Genomic DNA, 20,266 nt, shown 5'->3' on the forward strand with positions numbered 1-20,266 from the left:
GAAAAGGAATGGAGTCTTAGAACTTAGTAAGCAATCTAGTTAGATATGTGTTAGATTCTGTTTTGTTTAAATGGCTGATAAAATAGCTGTGCTGAATGGAATGTATATTCCTGTTTTTATGTCTTTTTGTAACTTAAGGTTTTGCCTAGAGGGATTCTCTATGTTTTGAATCTGATTACCCTGTAAGGTATTTACCAGCTTGATTTTACAGAGGTGATTCTTTTACTTTTTCATCTATTAAAATTCTTCTTTTAAGAACCTGATTACTTTTTTCATTTCTTAAGATCCAAGGACTTGGGTCTGTGTTCACCTATGCAAATTGGTGAGGATTTTTATCAAGCATTCCCAGGAAAGGGGGTGTAGGGTTTGGGGAGGATTTTGGGGGGAAAGACGTTTCAAAGTGGGCTCTTTCCCTGTTATATATCTGTTAGACACTTGGTGGTGGCAGCAATAAAATCCAAGGACAAAAGGTAAAATAGTTTGTACCTTGGGGAAGTTTTAACCTAAGCTGGTAAAAATAAGCTTAGGGGGTTTTCATGCAGGTCCCCACATCTGTACCCTAGAGCTCAGAGTGGGGAAGGAAACTTGACAGCACATATATAAGAAAAAGCTCCAAATATCTGGACTATCGCTATAGAATCGGGACATCTGGTCACCCTAGTGATCAACCCCCTCAAATGGAAGGGTTTTTTTTCCCTCTGCTAAAGACACAAATCAAAGAGATGAGGCTCAAATACTCACCCCAACCACAAAGTTTTTGGTGAGTATCAGACTAAAGAATCCAATCAAATGAACCATTTGCCACGCAGCCAATTTCACAGTTGGTCCAGGGAGTTAGCAGGCTGAGATGTACAGAATGGGCTGATGAGAGATTTACTGTGAGATAGCATGGGGTTTCACACTAAATCTCAAGATCCTTTGTGGTAACTGTAATTACTGCCTGTCACTAACGAAGCAGCCATTTTGAGTTTTACAGCGCAATGACAAACTGACTATAGACCGTACCATGAGAACTTTTTTCTCTCCATAGTTTTTCATCTCTCTCCCTGCTTTCTGAGCTTCTTTAACAAATAAGATCAACAACAGGATTTGCCAGCTGGACAAAGACAACTCAATTCTGGGTTTGCTCTCTTTACCCCTCCCAGCTGATGGGGGAATTGCTACAGCTCAAGGTTACACTTTGAAAATTAATAGTTCCAACAAATCCAATTTCTAAACATGTTGACTGGGAGAGAGATTAAATTATTCCTAGAGTCAACACAGCCGCTGCTGGTTCAGATTACCTGCTCTCGAAAGGTACCTGATCTGCCGAGTGCCTGCCGACATTTTGAATCTGATTCTGTCTAAGGGTTTTATCTTGCCATATCAGTGTAGTATCTGAGCACCTTTCATAGAAAATAGCAATTGACCCCAAGTATAGCGTCCAAAGAAGATTGTTTTTATTTACCTCTCAAGATGTGTCACATTTCTCCATGTTCCAATAGCTGGTGTACAATTTTGTCCTGGGAGCAGTTTATTTTCGATAGTTTGAATATGAATTGAGCTTTATAAGACAAGGACGTTTGGATGGTCATCGTGGCTGCCCTTTAAAGCGTCTGTTTTGTAAGATTCTACCATTTTGAGAGAGATCCCTCGATTTAAAATTGAGAAACGACTGCTGCCAGCAACAGCTCTCATAATGGAAAAAATTTGTAAACATGACCACTGTCCATTAAGTTATGTCATCTTATGAAATGTTAGTATTATTATTTATATTATGATAGCACTGAGACCTCAACTGAAATTAGAGCCCCTTTGCACTAGTCTTGCACATACACCTTTTGAGAGGCAATCTGTGCCCTGAAGAGTTTACAACCTAAATAGACATGACGGACAAAAGGTGAGAGAAAGGAAGATAGGGAATGGAAGCCCAGAGAAATTAAGCGACTTGTCCACGGTAGTGCAGGGAGTCTGGGGCAGAGCTGGGAACTGAACCCAGAACTCTCACATCCTATTCCATAGCCCTAATCATATCTTTTCTCTCTCATGTGCTGACATGTTAGAGCTTGTAATATATGGTTATTTATTCAACAAACATACTGTATTTAATTGGATCCCAATCCTGCAAGATGCCAAGTATTTCCTGCAAGGTCTGAAATTCCTTTAATTTCCATTACCTTCCCTGGGAGTTGGCAGACACTCCGCACTTTGCAAGAGACCCTTGCTACAAAGCAGAATTGGATTGTTTATGACTAATAACAGTGCCTATTGTGGAGGTATCTAGGTGCCCTTCACTGACTGGAAAGGATCTTTATATTAAAACAAGATTCTGAAACAAACTACTTGTAAGTTATTCCCCAGTTGCAAGAACTTGGAAAAATAAGGCTTTGGTTTTATTTTTTAAAAAGCAAATATTTGGAAATTACCAGTTAAGACCATCATGCCCTCAGGGTGCTCTCTCGTTCATGGTTAGATAGTTTAATCACCCCAAGTTATCTTTTAAAAATTGGATCTAGTTGGCCAAGTTGAGGGACAGGTTACAGGGATTAAAAAGCAGAATTTATGTCTTTAATCAGGTCAGTCTATCTCAGTGGAGGTGGTAGATAATTGGCATCTTTGATGAGAATATCAAACTGCCCCAGGTGGACAAAGACAGTGCTCTAGGAAGGAATGAAGACTTATGTAAAGTTAATCTTATTTACTCTGACTTTCTTTGAAAATTTCACCATCCCTTTCCTTCCTTTGTCAGCCCTCCATTCAGTATAAGAGCCAATGAAAGCTCATGGTCCTTGGTACATTTTTAGGATAACTACACCTTTGTATCTGCTCTGTGGTCCCTCCTGGGAACTCATTTAAGGTTTCTGGCTCTCAGCCATCACTGGTGTTGGGTGGAAACCCATGTCTGTCTCCCTCCTAATCGGGGTATATCCAGGCTCCAGAGTTTCCTTCCTACACTGTGAATTCCCCAGCACGTCAGATTGCCTAAGCAGGCCTGCTTTCCATTTTCCTTAGAGGCTATAAACAGTGTAATTGCTCAGAGTTAGGTTACCATACAGCTCTTCTTAAGCAAGCATGTTTATTCTGAAGGTGAAAGAATTACAGAAAAAACATATTAAAACAATTAACCTACACACATGCTAACAACCTTACCAGACGTCACCCCAATTCCAACAAGGGCTCTGGTAGGAGTCAGTCCTTCAGACCCGACCAAGGGTTCTTTCTGTGAGCACAAGTTCATAACTGCCTTGGCTCAGAACAAGAACATCCATGAACCTGAGAGTTACTCCTTTATATAGCGTGGGCCTCTGATCTCATCTTCATGTAACAGGTGATCAGCTGACAAAGGTCCTCTCCTCAGGGCAGAGCATCTTTCATACCCGAGGGAGTACTTTGCATGCACCTCCCTCTAGAGGTTTCCTGGGAACCCAGACTTAACTTCAAAAGTTCATTATTGTCTGACACATTGTTTGAAGCTCATAACACTTTCCAGGGTTTACATTAATCACGTCTCCCCTGCAGAGACGTTACATACAGTCCCACGGTAATACATAAACGTGTATTTTTAGTACAATGAACTCCTCAGATACTTAATTCAATAAGGTTTAATGTAATTCATTAAGGTTTGTCCAGGATATTGCAGGGAATTGCCAGTTCTGTCACATTGACATTTTCAAACCTGCCGCTCAGCTGCTGCCTAATCCCTGAGGCACTTAAGCTTCCACTGATCAGCATTCACCAAGCTGCCCAAGTCGTGATGCCACCCCACAGCTAACCAGCAAGGGCCCCAAACTGCTCAAGCCAAAGCCGGGGTAGTCCGAAAGGGGATTCTCAAACTAGGCTGGGGAACACCTCTCCCCCTAGTGGGTCCTGATCCCTTAGGCATACTCTGGGAGTGCCAAAGACCTGATACCTATCAGATCCTTTAGTGGGAGACTGGATACAGGCCATTGATGGGGCCGGGAGACAGGGAAGACAGCAGTACAGCGCCTACACAAGAGACAGCCAAGCCTCCTGGGAAACAGAGAGAGAACGTGAGAAAGGTATCAAGCATGAGCAAGAGACGGAAAGACTGTTTCACCTGCCATGTGACCTGCTTTGGTGGCTAAGTCCAGGAGCAGATTTGTAGCTGACGATACTAAGCTGAGAGAGGCACCTATCTCTGGCCCACACCCACAGTCAGGTGCAACAGGACAGCTGTTTAGGTGCCTCAGACCCCTTTTCAGCATTTCACAGCTCGCTAGTTTAGGTGGCTCCCTAATCATTTTGCTGGCTTCTAAAGAGCCCTTTCTTAGGTGCCCAACTCTCCCCATTCACTGTATGGGGAGCCTGGGCACCTAGCTCAGGGCTGGAGATTACACTAAGGGGAAGACCACCCACGGGTTAGGCATTGCAACACTGACTTGACCAACACTTAACTATCTCTGAGGCAGAGATATTAACACCTATACGATCAAAAGTTTCCATTGACTTTGAGTGCCCAATTTGAGATGACGAGAACCTGATTCCTTAGCATTATACAGCACTTGAGAAGTTCAAAGTATGGCTTCCAATGACTTCCGCTGCAGCTGTGAGTGCTCTGCACTTCTGCAAATCAGACTCCAGGGTCTCCAGGCAAGCCCCCAGAAAATGAGGAAGGTGGAATTAGTCATCATCTGTGAAAAGTTTAGTTTAAGCCACTTGCCCAGCATCACACAGGAACTTCTTATCAGAGGCAGGCATGAAATCTCATTCTCAGGGCAGCTTTCATCTGCCTTAATCTCAAGACTGTCTGGGACAGGATGACTTCTGGGGTCATGACCAACCACTACTAGGTTTTCAGTCAGGTGCACAAGGAAAAGACTGTCACCCCCTTCAAGCAGGGCACCGTCTGCAGCAGTGTGATCCCACAATGACACACAAGGCACTAGTACCAAAATCAAACAATAAATCCAACATCAGTCTGACCTTTCCTCAGGGAGCCTCTCAAGCAGTTCCCAGACCCAGCCAGGCTTATCTCTCAAAGGAATAGCTAAAAGTCTACTCTTCTTCCCAGCCAACTGAGGTCAGATATACACTACCACAGCTGGTCGACCTAAGCTAGGCAATTTGAGTTACGTTAGTAGCATAACTCAAGTCGACATAGCTTAGATCTACTTACCGCTGGGTCCACACTATGCGATGTTAATGGGAGACGCTCTCCTGCTGACACTGCTTCCACCTCTCGTTGAGGTGGAGCACTCTCCCATCGATTGAGCCTCTCTTCACTAAACCCGCTCCATCAATTTCCGCAGCACCGATTTAGCTCTGTAGTGAAGACAATCCTTAAGCTGAGCTCTTCTCTCCCCCTCTTAAATCCTTCCTCCAAGCTCGACACCTGTCACAGAGGTAGCAAGGTGAAGCTGACTGAACCCACACAAGCTTGTTAAGCCCTTTCTGGCCAGTGTGGGGTTTGTATACCCCATTACACCATCCATTCTCTTCTTGCAGTACCTGAGTACCCTTGTACTCAATCGCTGCAAACCTTCCAACTTCTGGATCAAAATGAGGTAAGAGTAACAGTCTCCTTCACTACACAACCATGATTCAATCCCAGATCACTATTCATCCTGTCCACTGAATGAGGCGGGGGACCTGCGGGAAAAAAAAAGTATGTGACTATATAATTAACGACTGTCTTGTAATGCATAGGTATCATGGGGCTGAATTAAGACTCTAGAGGCCACCTTAATGCTGGCATTTCCTAACCTTTGAATGCTTGACTTTGCAATTTTAATGTTCTTCTAACATAGTTTTAAAAAATAACTGAAAATACAGAAATTCTATCATATGAAACCACATTATCTACAAACTTGGGTCATGAGTAAGACTTTTGGACAACAGCACAAACTTCTTCCACTCAAGCTAGCAGAATAGTGGTTATCATAGCAGGTGGTTGTCCTCTGTGTGGACCTATCACAAGAGGGGGATGAGATATACACTTTGCAAGTGGGATTTATAGCTATTTGCTGAGAGCAGAGCAATATAGACACTCAGGATTTGTGGGTTTGATTCCAGGCTCTGGAGGGGAGTACATGTAATCCCTGGGGATACAGGGTACATCCTTGGGTACATGTAATCCCTGGGGATATGCAGAGGTATTCCACAGGGTACATCAACTCCTCTAGATATTTGACTAGTTTTACAACAGGCTACATAAAAAGCACTAGTGAAGCAGTACAAACTAAAATTTCATACAGACAATGACTTCTTCATACTGTTCTATATACTATACACTGAAATGTAAGTACAACATTTATATTCCAATTGATTTATTTTATAATTATATGGTAAAGATGATAAAGTCAGCAATTTTTCAGTAATAGTGTGCTGGGACACTTTTGTATTTTTATGTCTGACTTTGAAAGCAAGTAGTTTTTAAGAGAGGTGTAACTTGGGGGTACGCAAGACAAATCAGACTTCTGAAAGGGGTTTGGTAGTCTGGGAAGGTTGAGAGCCACTGATCTAGTTGTAATAGACTCTTCTTCCCCTGTACTACCCAAGCCTATCTCTATCACCATCCCCTCCCATCATCCCCTGGCCTCTTCTCCCTGGATTATGCTTCCTAGCCATCTCTCAGCTCCTTCCCCCTTTACTCCTATTCACTCCCCACCTCTGTCTCCCCGCCCCTTCTCCTCTGATTCACCCCCTCAACTTGACCACCTGAGCTTTTCAACTAAGCAGTTGTCAGAATGTTTTTAACATGGGCAAAAGAATGTCTATTTCCCTAATGTGGTCTCAGAAACTGCTGAACCGTTTTAGCTGAAACGTCAAAAATAAATAAGTAAAAATCACCCAGAGGCAGATACCAAGTATGGAAAATTTCAGCCAGAATGGTTAAGGGTTGGCAAAGTTATAAGCAACTGAAAACAGGGTCTTATAATGGAAAGTGTTGAGCAACCTTAACCATAGGTGATGTTACAAGCTCCACCTATAATGCTATCACTTACCTTTCTTCCATCCCTGCTGGTAAATAGCTTTCACTACTAGGCTGTAATACTGGATATCCAAAGAAGAGACTTACCCCTACTGACCTTACCAGCTAAACTTTTCTTCTTAATACCAGCCTCAAGCAAAGGAAAATGTAGTCTGACTAATAGGAAACCATGCAAAACACCTGAAGTCCACTCGACTGATAAATGATCTCACAGGGGAAATAACGGCAGCTTCAACACGAGTTGTTTAAAAATAGACTGGACAAAGGTATTGAAGGATCCAACCCTACATTAGACCCGGCTGGAATAGAAAAGATTACTTAGTAGGTCTGTTCAACCATGTCTAGTCATTGTAGTCCTCTTATTAACTGACACAATATATTCATTCTAGTCAACTGCAAACAATCCAAAAGTGCCATTGAAAAGCAGGTTCTCACACCACAATTTCTCTCATTTAGCAGGGACATGTCAGATACCACAGACAGGGAAAAGAGGCTAAAACCTGGCTGCTGCATCCTACATTGAGTAATGTGTTCCAGCGTTCACCATTGGGAACCTGCACTCCACACCACACAGGGTTTGTGTTGCCATTTGTATCATTTGCGCCTACAATTATTCATCTAGACATTTAATCGCTGTAGCAGCCAAACCCGTTTGACTGACCACATGTAATTGAGTCAAAAGTGACAGGTCAACCCATGGGCATGTCACTGTCACACACATTTTCCTTTTGCGTTATGTTGTTGTCATTCGGCCCCAGCCTCTGGACATGTCTGGTCTGTCACCAACAGTGGTTCTTCTGCATGTAGCATCTGTCAGTAGCAAGTGAACTTATCCAGTAGTTGTGAGTTGAAGATTATAATGGTGTGTGGAGAAAGCATGCTGTTAACTTATAGGGAGAAAACAGGAGCAGAAAATTTTGATCACACTTTCAGCATATGAAGCAAATAGGTGAGCAGTGAAAGCCAGATGTGTTTATTTAAAAAAGTATAAGACTGGGCCTGATTCACCACCATGTTACTTTAGACTGGCACTGGCGTAACTCTACTGAACCAAGACAAGTGCGTCCACATACATATCTGTGGCCCTGAACTTACTCCCATTGAAGGCAATGGTACAACCCTCACTGCCTTCAGAGAGTGTATAATCAGACTGGAGCATTGCATCTGAGTGGATTGTTAAAAAGCTAGTAGAAATTAGTGTATACTTCCACCTCTCTAACTTTATTAGCTGTAAAACAAATGTCTACAATGGCAACAGTCCTTATTGTGGACTAATGACATGATCAACACCCACTGAATTGTTTCCTTTGACTTCAGTGCATATTGGATTAGGCCCTACATTTTGTTGGCTTTTTTTAAAAAAAATAATCAATCCAAAGAGAACTATTTGACTGATCTGAGTTGATAAAGGGCATCTGAAAACTGTTTTAACTGATAAAAATTACATTTGTATGCATAGAGATACCAAAACTATTCTAATGAAATTATGTTCAGCTTTCTCTTCCGTTTCCCATACCTGGCAACAGGGAGAGAAAATGCCCTGCCTGCTTGCCAGGAAGTGCTGCAGTCAACTGCTTCTCCAATACTTTATTTCATTTTAAAACTCATTTATTTCTAATATTTGAACTCCAGGCATAGTCTGTCAGTCATTTGGGATCATACAGAGTTTTATTTCAATTTTTTAAAGCATTTCAGATCACTTCTAGACATAAATTCTGAACGTTTGTTCACTGTTACCTACAACATTGATACTGTAGTACAGTTAGCTAATACATTAAAAGAATCTTCAGTATCCTTTATACAAACTCATGGATCAAATTTCTCTGTATAATAATGTGTCTCTTGGTAAATTTTAACAGGTACATTTGTCAGTATTATTATTACTAGTATTTCTAAATGGCTTTCACAAAACTCCTCGTAATCTGAGTACATACCCTAGCTGAAAATTTGCTCAAGTCTTTTCTGCAATACTAAATACTCCTTTGGCAGCATATGCAACATGCACATGACTAATGTATTCTGCACTTTATCTACATTGCTGGTATTTATTGTTTATGAACAAGCCCATTTAATTAAATGCATTTACTTGATAAGTATATGAGGAGGAGGAAAAGTACCTAGCAAGTGAATGGCTAGATCAGGGAACTGGAAATAGGCCCAGAGCCTTTTGGTCAGTGGATCAAATCCAGCTTGAGTGGTAGTGACTGAAAATTGTTAGCACTTGATGGCTCTTCAGTGCGTATGTGAAATAAGTCTTTAGTTTGAATTGAGTTCCTAATGGACTCGTATCTTCATCAGAATTGCAGTTATTAGCATTATCAGAAGGGAGGTCAGACGGACTGGTCATATGACTTGACCAACACCTATTTAAATCAATGGAAAGACTTCTGTTTACTTCAGTAGGTATTGGGACTAAAGTCGCTGAGACTGAACTGACACATATCCCTGGGAGTTCCTTCCACAATAGGGATGGGGCAATGTTAACTTTGCAGGATATTTTCTGTTGATATTTTAAGAATGTTTGCTCTATGGCAAAATTGTTAAAAGCAGTCAGTGACTTAGATGCCTGCGTCAATGGAACAGAGGATCCTAAGTGCCTAAGTCACTTTTGAAAATGGGTCTTAGGCTTCTAAGGCATTTAGGCACTTTTGATTTAGCTTAGAGCTTTGCCACCTCCCACAAGAAATGGGTTCACTTAAAAATAACTGTAGATAAGTTGTAAAACCACAATTGTAAAAGCCAATTGTAAAACCACTTACTTACCGGGACACAACAAGTCAAACACAAAGTTGTTTTCAGATTCAGCAGAACTTCATTTAAATTAATCCAAACATTCTCAAGATTACTTGCTTTTGTAACATTTGAAGTTTTAGTATTGCAGACACACACCAGGTAAATCACATTTGTTTTGAGGCTTGAATCAGCAGTCAGAATCAGCAGTCTCTTAACATTGCTCTATTGGAGTTCATGTAGTATGTCAGGCTAAATGTTTAATACAAAGAGTTGCAAGCTTTATCATTATGACTCACCGTTAAAAACCAGACTGATCTAAGGATAATACTAATATTTTGATACTTGGACATTAGCCCATAAATTATTCTATTTGGAGATAGCCCAGAGCCAAAACCGCACAGTCAAACCACCCTGCAAATTGGGAGAAAGGAAGGTTGAATTCTAAACCCTGATCTGAATTTTAGAATTGTCCCTTTTATCCAAAGGCCCTGTCCAAGACCCTAGATTCAACACCCACAAATTGAGGAGTGAAAACCCTTATTTGATCTGAATTTGTACTTTGCAACCATCTTTATTTACTTCTAAGTAGCCAGGCATTAAATCTCCATTCATTTTTTCCTATAGAATTTGGCCTTTCTGCTCTTTTGTTCAAACTGAGCTCTAGGCACTTAATTTTATACTACTTCTCTTTGCTTACAAACATTCAGCTAAGTACCGTTTTGTCTATTCTCATATGGTTAGCAAACTTATTTCCATACTTTAAGATCTCTTAATGGAAACATTTTTTGGGTTCTCCTGAGAAAACTATCCAGTCACATGCTGGAAGATGATCAAACCAAGCAGAGTTGTGGTTTTCATTATGTGACACATGGCCAGAAAGGGTTAAGCATCCTGCAGAATAAATGACACAAATTCAACCTTTAGAGACATTTTAGAAAAGTATGTAAATGGTAATTAGGACCATTCCATGTTAGATAGGCTAGAACTTTGAAATCCAAACCTGTATTGTTAGAGAATTAGAGGTGATACTATTTGTATGTGTTTACTTATATCTTGTTAGATGTTAGCCATGTAAACAGATAGTTCCTGTCTATTACTATAGCTATTGATTCAGAGATCAAAAGGAAATATTAACATTTAGATGACACTTGGGGAAGCTGTATATGAGCTACTTAATGGATACATTAATTTATGTTAATCCATGTGGTTGATTACAAGTGATGTTTGGGAAACAGAAGGTTACATCAAAAGCCTGTTGTTCACCCAGGACTGTATGATCAAGACGTTACTAGAAAACTGTATAAAAGACTCTTGGAACCTGATCCTTTTTATTTCAGATCTGCTTGATGCTTCATGCAGGGGAAGTTTAAGTCATAAGCGGACATTGGACTATAACCTACGGACTAATACTGAAAGAACTCTTTGAAACTGCAAAGCTCACCATCTCTACTATGAATCTGATCTCAGAACTGTACTCATGTCTGTATGTATACTGATCTTTTAAACCAATACTCTCTCTTTTCTTTTTCAATAAATTTTAGTTTAGTTAATAAGCGTTGGCTGTAAGCATGTATTTGGGTAAGATCTGAAATATTCATTAACTTGTGAGGTAATGTGTCCGATCCTTTGGGATTGGTAGAACTTTCTTATAAAATGAATAAGATTTTCAGTAATCCTCATCATAGTTTACTTAAGCGTCTGCGTGGAGGCCCAAGGCTGGGTTGCTTTAAGGGAATTGTGTTGTTGGCTTCTGGGTAACCAGTAAGGTATTACAGAAGCTGATTTGTGCTGGCTTGGTAAATCTAAGTATTGGAATATCCACCAGCTTTGGGGATTGTCTGCCCCATTCTTTGCAGTTTACCCTAATTGAGTAACTTCAGTGTGGCTCCCCATCACACATTATATAACTGAAACAGCAAATACAACACTTGAGAGCATGAGAGATATCTGAAGGGCATGGCCAGAATCTCATCACCACTCTATATAGTCCCCAGCACTGAAAGGACAATGCAGGGAAAATTGCACCGGCAAAACATAAAACCTAATCAATACAGGGTTAATGCAGCTGTGCATAGGTGTGGTCTACTTAAGCTCTCTCTGGCTAGATATGATAAAATTGATTGCCTTGCTGACCTGTGTGGCATTCGGTCATGGATTCACTTCTGAAACAGCTTATACCTCTTAGAGTCAAGGTCTCCTCTGTTAATACTTCTACATCTCCTTTCATCTGAGGATTTCAAAGTGCTTTAAAAATTTTTAGCTTGAATGTCTGTAAGATAGGAAAGTATTCATGTCTGATAGATGGAGCAGCTCAGGCACAAAGAGGGGCAGTGACTTCCTCAAGAATACACAGGATCCGCAGAGCCAGAAATAACACCTTCATCTCCTGACTCCCATTTGTGGAAGCTGTCCTTCCAACTTGGTATTCATGCTGTACTTGGAAAGCCTAATCATCAGCCATTTGTAGGCAATGGTTTCTGTGCACTGCTTCTCATTTGTTAATATGTCTAGAACTTTATTAGCTCTTGCCTCTAGTGGGCATATTGAAGTTCCCCATACTAGATACTCTCTGTGAAAAGCAGTAGCAGTTTGGTTCCTGTACTTCAGCATTCAGGACCAGAGCCTCAGCTGATGTAAACCAGCATAGTTCTATTGAAGTCAATGGAGCTGTGGCGATTTAGACTGACTGGGAATCTTTACCACAAATGATAGGTTGTAACATACTCTGCAATCTCTAAATTGGAGTTCTTACTGACTGTGCCCAGGTAAATCTCTTAATTTTGGATTGTCTCCTTCATTTGACCTCCAGTCACTGCTTACAGAGAGCAATGGAAATGATACCTTTGGGAATTATACTTCCATTCAGTTAGCATGCCATGGAGATAGAGGCTGCGTAACTACTTAGATTAGACAAACAGGTGTTCAAAGATTAGAATACTTAACCAAGCTATCCAAGCCAATCATGTCTTCAAAATTGGGCAGGGACTCTTGGGAGACCAGGATCTTATGTGGGATATCTAACACTTCCTGCATCTCTCAGGCTGAAAATATTGCAAGAACAGCCTTATCTATGATATTCTAGCATCTCCATTTCTGATTCTGGTCAGATTAAAGAAGCATAAAGAAACCCTCTATGACCGCTATTGCTGGCACTTTGCATTTCATAAAGGGTTCAAACTACTTTACAGATATTAAAATCCTTACAACAGCTCTGTGGGTTTTATCCCCATTTTACAGATGGGGAAAATGAGGCACAGAGAGGTTAAATGACTTAATTTAAGATCACACAAGGAATCCGCATCAGAGCTCATGGAAAAAGCAAGTAGAGCACACAGTCAGAATTTTCGACTAACACTCATCTAGGTGAGTGTTGAATCTAGCTACAAGGAGTTGCCATTTTGTTTTGCAACTTCTTTGTATTGCTGTAGCAACTAGGGGCCCCAGGCAGGGACTATGGCACCAGTTGTGCTAGGCACTGTACAAACATAAAACAAAAAAGAGCCTCTGCCCTGAAGAGCTTACAATCTATTGAACACTCAATTGACAAGAGTGCTGAACTGAATGGCGTTCTCAACCAAGCAAGCCCCCAACTCACATGTACATCACAGGCACAGACTCTCTCTTTGGTATAAAGTATAGAAAAGCAGTAGGTGATCAAAGGTGTGGGAGACAGTACACTGAAAACTGAGAAATAAAAATAAAAAAGCAAAGTGGGCAACTCTGGTTTCTCATCAGTGAGGGAAGTCAATTTTGGGAGTCTGACTTTGTCACAAAGCTAGGGAAAAGTGACACATCTCAGACACAGCACATCTTCTGGGTAATTTCTAAACAAATTAACACACAACTGGTTGCAAGGGCTAGATTCTCAGCTGATGTAAGTCATCTTATTTCCACCGACTTCATTGATTTACATCTAAATACGAGTAACTGAAACATCGGTTTAGGGAAAAGGCCATGCTATCCTTTCAGGAATTAAAAAAAGGGAACTTTTCTCCTTTCCTACCCATAGAGATCAGCACCTTTGCTGAGCCATGGTGTTCCTGTAGGTGTCAGATGGGGATGAACAGAGATGCTTAATTCCTTACTTCCAGCAGGTTCAAAAATCTCAGGAACTTTGCGTAAATGAAGTGGGGCCTATCTGGAAAGCATGTTGCCGTGCTATCACCAGCAGCCAGTTTATGAAAGGATTAGACTGTCTGGCAAACTGTGGGCAAAGGCTGAAAGGAATGGGATTTCTGGGGCGGATTAGGGGAAGCAGTGTGCTCAAGGCAGCAATGAGATACATATTGGCTGAAAGGAAGAAAGTGGCCAACTGATGTTCAAAGTGGCCATTTTAAAGCTGCTTGTTTTGCCTGCATGTAAAGGCCCAGAAAAAGCATGCAGAGAAAGACCCTGGTAAAAAGACATGAACTAGGGTGAAAGGTCAATTGTAACCAGCTAGACAGAGAAATGATTGGCCAGGACTTTTGAGAGAAGCTCCTGTCCGGTATTGAACACCTTCAACTCCTGCTGAACTTTTTGAAGAGTTCTGGGCCCAAGCCTGCTGTCCAAATCTCCCACTTGCTTCAGTAAAAGTTGTGTGTGTGTGCAAGGACTGTCGGACTGTAGGTCTAAATTCCCAAAACTTAATCCAGAATTTGGATGGCCAACTTCAGACCCCTTGAAGGGACCTGATCTTCAGAAAGCGTTGAGCACCTGGCCTTAGAAAATGTGGTCCCTTTAAGGGGTTGCATGTTAGGTACCCAAAAGTCCAGATATCCAGAATCACTGGTCACTTTTGGAAATGTAAGACTGTATGTGATTTTTAGTAATTTTGTCCCTGACCCTGTAATCTGATCCATGAAGGTAGACCACTGACCAGCACCCACACACGCCGATCCAACTGCAGGATCAGGACCTTTTTCTATCCATTTAGTTGTATCTCACTGGAATTTTGTGTCCATCTGAAGTGGTTTGGTGGGTTTTCCCTATAAACTAAGTGCCTGATTGAACACCCATGAAAGGCAGCAGAAAAACTCCCAACTGAGCCAAATTCAGCTCTGGTTAGTCAATTAAGTTACACCAGGGATGCATTTGTCCCATTTGCTTTAGTGAGAGTTGGATCAGGCAATAACCTACAAAGGAATGAAAAAAGAATAGATAAAATAGTAAAGATGACAAATATCAAATAGAGACAATGGATGCAAATTTTAACAGAGCAACAAAGTATGCAAGACATAAAGAGGAAGTGGAAATGGCCTTGATCTATTGAGCATATAGAGACAGATGATGAAGAAAAGAAGAAAAAGAGAAGCCCCACAAATAATACTTTCATTTTTGAAAATGGAGATATTTATTAAGTTAAATAAATTCAAATTATAAATATCATAACATTTATTTCTGAAAAAGTTCCATCAAAATTAAACAAAACAATGAACTTGTTCCTTCTGATCATGCTTGTTATGACTCAGGCTATGGAAAAAAAGGCATGGAGTACTATAAAATCTAGGTCCGTTATTGAATATTACAAATGGGACTTCGCTAAAAATCACAAGAAATTCTTATGGTATGTTTTGTAAAATGTGACTAGAAAAAAAGACAACAAAATACAATTGTTCAATAAGTTCTATCACAAAGAACTCTGCTACGTTGAGTCGTCTAGACATTGCTTGTGCACAGTCACCATAGCCATCTTGAAGGGTAGACATTCTTTAAATCAGCACTGCACAGTACTCGAAAATAAACAGATCAGACTGAAAGAACAGAACATATGTTATTGCCACGCAAAGAAAAGTTATACTTTAGTCCTTGTAACAGTTTTAGCCATCAGCAAATATTTGCTACATTGGAAAGGATTAGATTTAAGCTCTAATCACAAGACTCTAAACAACAACACATTTTGTGATGTTTGAACACTTTGCACAAGTACTTTTGCCCCTGAGTGTACCAAAATGATGCTGATTCAAGGAGATAGTGACACAGCATCCAGCCTGTGAAGGTTACATACATTATAAATGATGCAATAAATATTACATTTCATTCACAGGGGAAAAATGAATTCATGGCATTTTACAATCTCAGAGCATAATTGTTTGCTAATGCACTTTAAATACCATGCCAAGAACATGAAATATTACATTACCATCACACTTTTCAATGAACTGGGCAAAACAGGAAGGAATGCAAATCCACAAATTTTTACAATGAGAGTGTGAAATTAACCACTGGGCATAGGGCCTGCAAAATGTTGAAGCAAGTACTGCAATTGTGGCCAGCCCCTAATGGCCAGATACAAGGAGAGAGAGGCTCCCTGCACCAACAGTCCCTTTCCCTTGTGCATAAGATATCAGCTACAAACTGGTCCAGGTTAGCTCATCTTGTACCATTTTAACCACACACTACATTCCTGCTGACTAAAAATATGCAAAATTTCAAATCAATCTTCAAAAGTACTCATAATCAGCCTTGGTTTGAGTTTTGCTCGCATTCATGCTCTTTAAAGTTCCACAAACAAGGACTGTGATAGTTCACCCAGCTGGGTGGTTGGGGAATTTCTTCTCTCTCTAGTCAACCCTATTTCATCGCCATTGTTAGGACACCCCACTGCAAATACATTAAACTAAAAAGCAGAAAGTCCAAGCCTTGTTGAAAGGCAAAAAAGAGGCTGGAGGCAGGAATGGCTGTGTAGAGAGTCCCCTAGTAGGTTAGTTCAAACCTACAAAGACAAACTTTATGGGCTGCTTCACTTGTAGCTCCTGAGGGCCAAATTGCACTGTTTAGTTCCCAAACAGAACACAGCATGGGTCACGCAGCCCTGTCACTGACCTCAGTGGACCTTCTGTGCAGCGTACTCACCAAGAGCAGAACTGTTTCCATTAAAATCAATGGAAGGTAGGAACTTTTGAAGATTTGGGCCTTAATTATCTTTGAAAAAATCTCGGCCCAGGTTCATTTGACAACAATGACACATTTTTGCCTTTACCTGAATTCACGAATTCTCACCAGATTTATGGTTGCGTATACAAAATATCTATAATGAAAACACAAATTGTTGACCTGTTTTACCTTTCAATTTGGTTTACTTACTAGAAGCCACTAACATACTGTGCCTATCTGCATTCACTTATTTCCCATCCCTAGAATACTTGAGTCTATGTACTCAAAATATACAGTATGGAATTGTTGTTATTATGTTTAGACAGAGGCCCAAGTTTAAAAAAAAAACAAATAAAATGTAGGCTCGTGTCCATCTAGCATTATTCTGATGACATGATACAATCTCAGGCCATCGAGATTCTAGAAATACAAAGGGATAGACTTTTTCTGAGGCAGGAAACAAGTGTGTTTACTTTCTGAAGAGATTATGTGTTTTCCTTGCAAGTTTCTTTATGGTTATAAAGAAAAAGCTTACGTTGCAATCTCCAGAACCACAGTAGGTGTCATGAAGAGAAGGTAAATGGAATATGAGTTGTAGCTAAAAGAAACCTTTCCTTCCTCAGTTTACCTCTCTTTTCAGTATTGTTACAAAATAGCCCAGCTCATTGGCACAACAGTTTTAACAATCTTTTACATTCATCATCATCCACATGCTAAATTTGACATTTCATTATTAAAGTGGTTTGCCACTATTTCTTTTATGTTCATATTTTTTTAAAAAAAATCACTAGGCACCTTTAATCTGCCCTGCCCTTGTTTTTCACCATGGGCTTTCAGTGATAGTCAGAGGAAATCAGTAGTGACACATTACAAAATACAAGCATAAAGAAAATATATTGTACATATATCTAACTGAACAATTTAGAAGGCGATAAAGTTACACATACTTTCCATGAGTTTACATGACACCACTACTACTGCTGTAAAAATGGGGAAAGTAAAAAATGACTTACAAATGCAGATCTCATTTTTCTGATTTAGGAATAAGTGCTTTTTCTCCAAATGCAAAAAAACCAAACAAAAAATCTAGGTCTCTGAGTGACTGAAAATGTGTAGCATTTCTGTGCTATACGGGGTACTGTTTCATGGTTTTCAGCACTTTGGCCACATAATAGACTTCCTGATTTTTACGTGTCTGGAAACATATGGGAATGCTTTGAATCTTCTTCAGTCCCACTTGTAACAAAGAATATTTGTAGTCCCCATATGACTGTTACACTGAAAGCTTCTTCTGTTTTGAAAGAATCAACCAGTTTCAGTTATTATCAACCAGATATTCCCAGAGCCAGATTCTCTGACTCAGTTCTGACCACATGGTGCTCCCTTAGTAGCACAAATAGCCCTGAATCGAGTCTCAGCTGGCTGGATCAGAATTACTTAGAGAACTCCACAGGTGTAAAGCTGGCCAAGCCAGTTCCTGTGCCAATTGCCCCTCCACTCTGGCACAGGGAGGATGTCAGCAAAGGGAAGGGCAGGGATGGACCAGAGTGCAGCTCTGCTAATTCTCAGCTGGTGGTGTATGAATAGTCTAGGATCTATTGCTGGTTGTCATAAATAAGACTAGCCATTAGGTACTCAAAACAAATGCTGGGGAAGTTTGAGAATCAGGCAGCAGTAATTGACTCCTTCCGTTCTTGTGCCTTGTGGACCTCAGTGGATGAGAGAATCCAAATGTATTTAAAAGGCAGAATTATTCGTTTAGCTCCTTTAGAACAGTAGAAGCTTTATAAGGTGCATCTACTGTGTATAAACAGCCTATATATTATCTATTGGCCACACATATGACATATATAAATTCACACATGAAAAAATGATGAAAATACTTTCTTTCATATATTATACTCCACACCGCTACTTTACACACATAAAAACTCTGCAGCAGGCTAACGAGGACTATGAAAAATGGCTTTCCACAAAAGGACCTAGGGAGGTACTTGCAGAGACTGATGCAAAACAAACGAGATCAAAACAGCAGAAAAAAGATGCCAAGACTAGAAAAACATACAATAAAACCAGGAAAGGTAACTAGAATAGTACAGAACAGAGGATGGATAGGAATTATAAGGAGCTGTAGAATAATAATCAACATGTTTTTCTATTTGCAGTATTATAGACTATTGTTAAGTCAGGTTTATAAAGGAGGCCTAGATCTTTTCCCCAGAACTTTTGAAACTGACTTGCATTTCATTGATGCCCTATTGACTGTGAGTGCATTACAAATATTATACAGATTCACTGTTTGGTTGCCCTCAGTCTAGGCTAAAACCAAGGACTGTTACAGTCTATTTTCTAGTTCCTGATGATCATTGGTACTTAATGATCAAAACTAATTCCAGAGGTCCAGTGTCTATCACCATGCATTAGTATTGTGATGAAGAGAAATGGCACAGAGCATGGGAAGAACAAACAGCAGCTAAATTTTCAAGACAAGTAGCATCTGAGATTAGAATTGAACCTTTGATATAAATTACAGAAAGAACTTCCTAAACAATAAGTTTATTGCATGCAAAAGTCACCAGAAAAGGGGAAACGCCCCTCCTCCAACCCAAAAAGCAAGCAGGTGCTAGAAAAAACCTATAATGGCCTCATTAAAGTCTAACAAAATCTTTTGACAATGAGTGGAAAACATTAGTATGATTTGAATTCAGAGACAATCTTTTATTTCAGGGTATGTGTTTCTGTGAAACAGGTATTTATTGGTAAGTCTTCATTGCTATGATGAAGGTTTTTGTCTTTACTTGGTTCATAGAAACTTTATTTTTTACATTTTTCCCCTAATGCACTATACTTGAATACACAGAATATTGTATGCTCCATTTATTTTACATATATATTGAAATAGAGTCTCATATTGGAAAACACATCCTGTCCCACTCAAAGTATGATTTGTTTTTGCACTATGATACCTTAATGTGGCAGGATTGTAAATTGCAATAACATGTCTGCTTCACAGTTGCAACCAACATATACCCATCCAAAGGAGCCACTTGTGCTTTGTATTTATGGAAAACAACTAGTTTACAGAAAAGTACCTTTAACTAAATAGCATAATCTTAGAATAGTTTAAAAACATATACATTTGAAAGGTTTGTAGGCATATTTCCATCAATTTTATAACTGTACAGCCAGACCCTCAGCTGTTTGAAATCTGCATAGCTCTATTGAAATGAAGGGCTCTACAATGACTTATGCCAGCTGAGAATCTGGCTCATAATTTGCTTCTGTGTTTTATTTGGACTTTCTTTTTTCCATTAAAAAGCAAAAACGTTCACTTACTGAGAGGGGTGGAAAACCCATACGGTCTGTTAAAACCTCTGACAGTCTGGAGGCAGTATCCTCACTGTACCCTAAACCAGGAAGGGTGAACTGGCTGTTATCAAATAGGAACTATCCAAATTGCCAACAAAATCTTCAACCAACTTTTTTTAATTTTCAAAATAATCTTGCCATTGCACTCCCTGGTTCTGATCAGAATGGAAGTGCTGAAATAATAAATCAATCGTTTGTATAGTGATTTTCATTTTCAAAGCACTTCACAAACATCAACTAATTAATGCTTCAAACACCTTTAAGGAAGGTAAAATATTATTGCCATGTTCCAGAAGGGGAAACCCCAGCATGGAGGCAGGTCAGTGTCAGAACTGGGATTAGAAACGAGAAGTTTGTGGCTCTGATGTAATCATGCTC

Source organism: Lepidochelys kempii, chromosome 1 (assembly GCF_965140285.1).
Source record: "Lepidochelys kempii isolate rLepKem1 chromosome 1, rLepKem1.hap1, whole genome shotgun sequence".
NCBI lineage: Eukaryota > Metazoa > Chordata > Testudines > Cheloniidae > Lepidochelys > Lepidochelys kempii.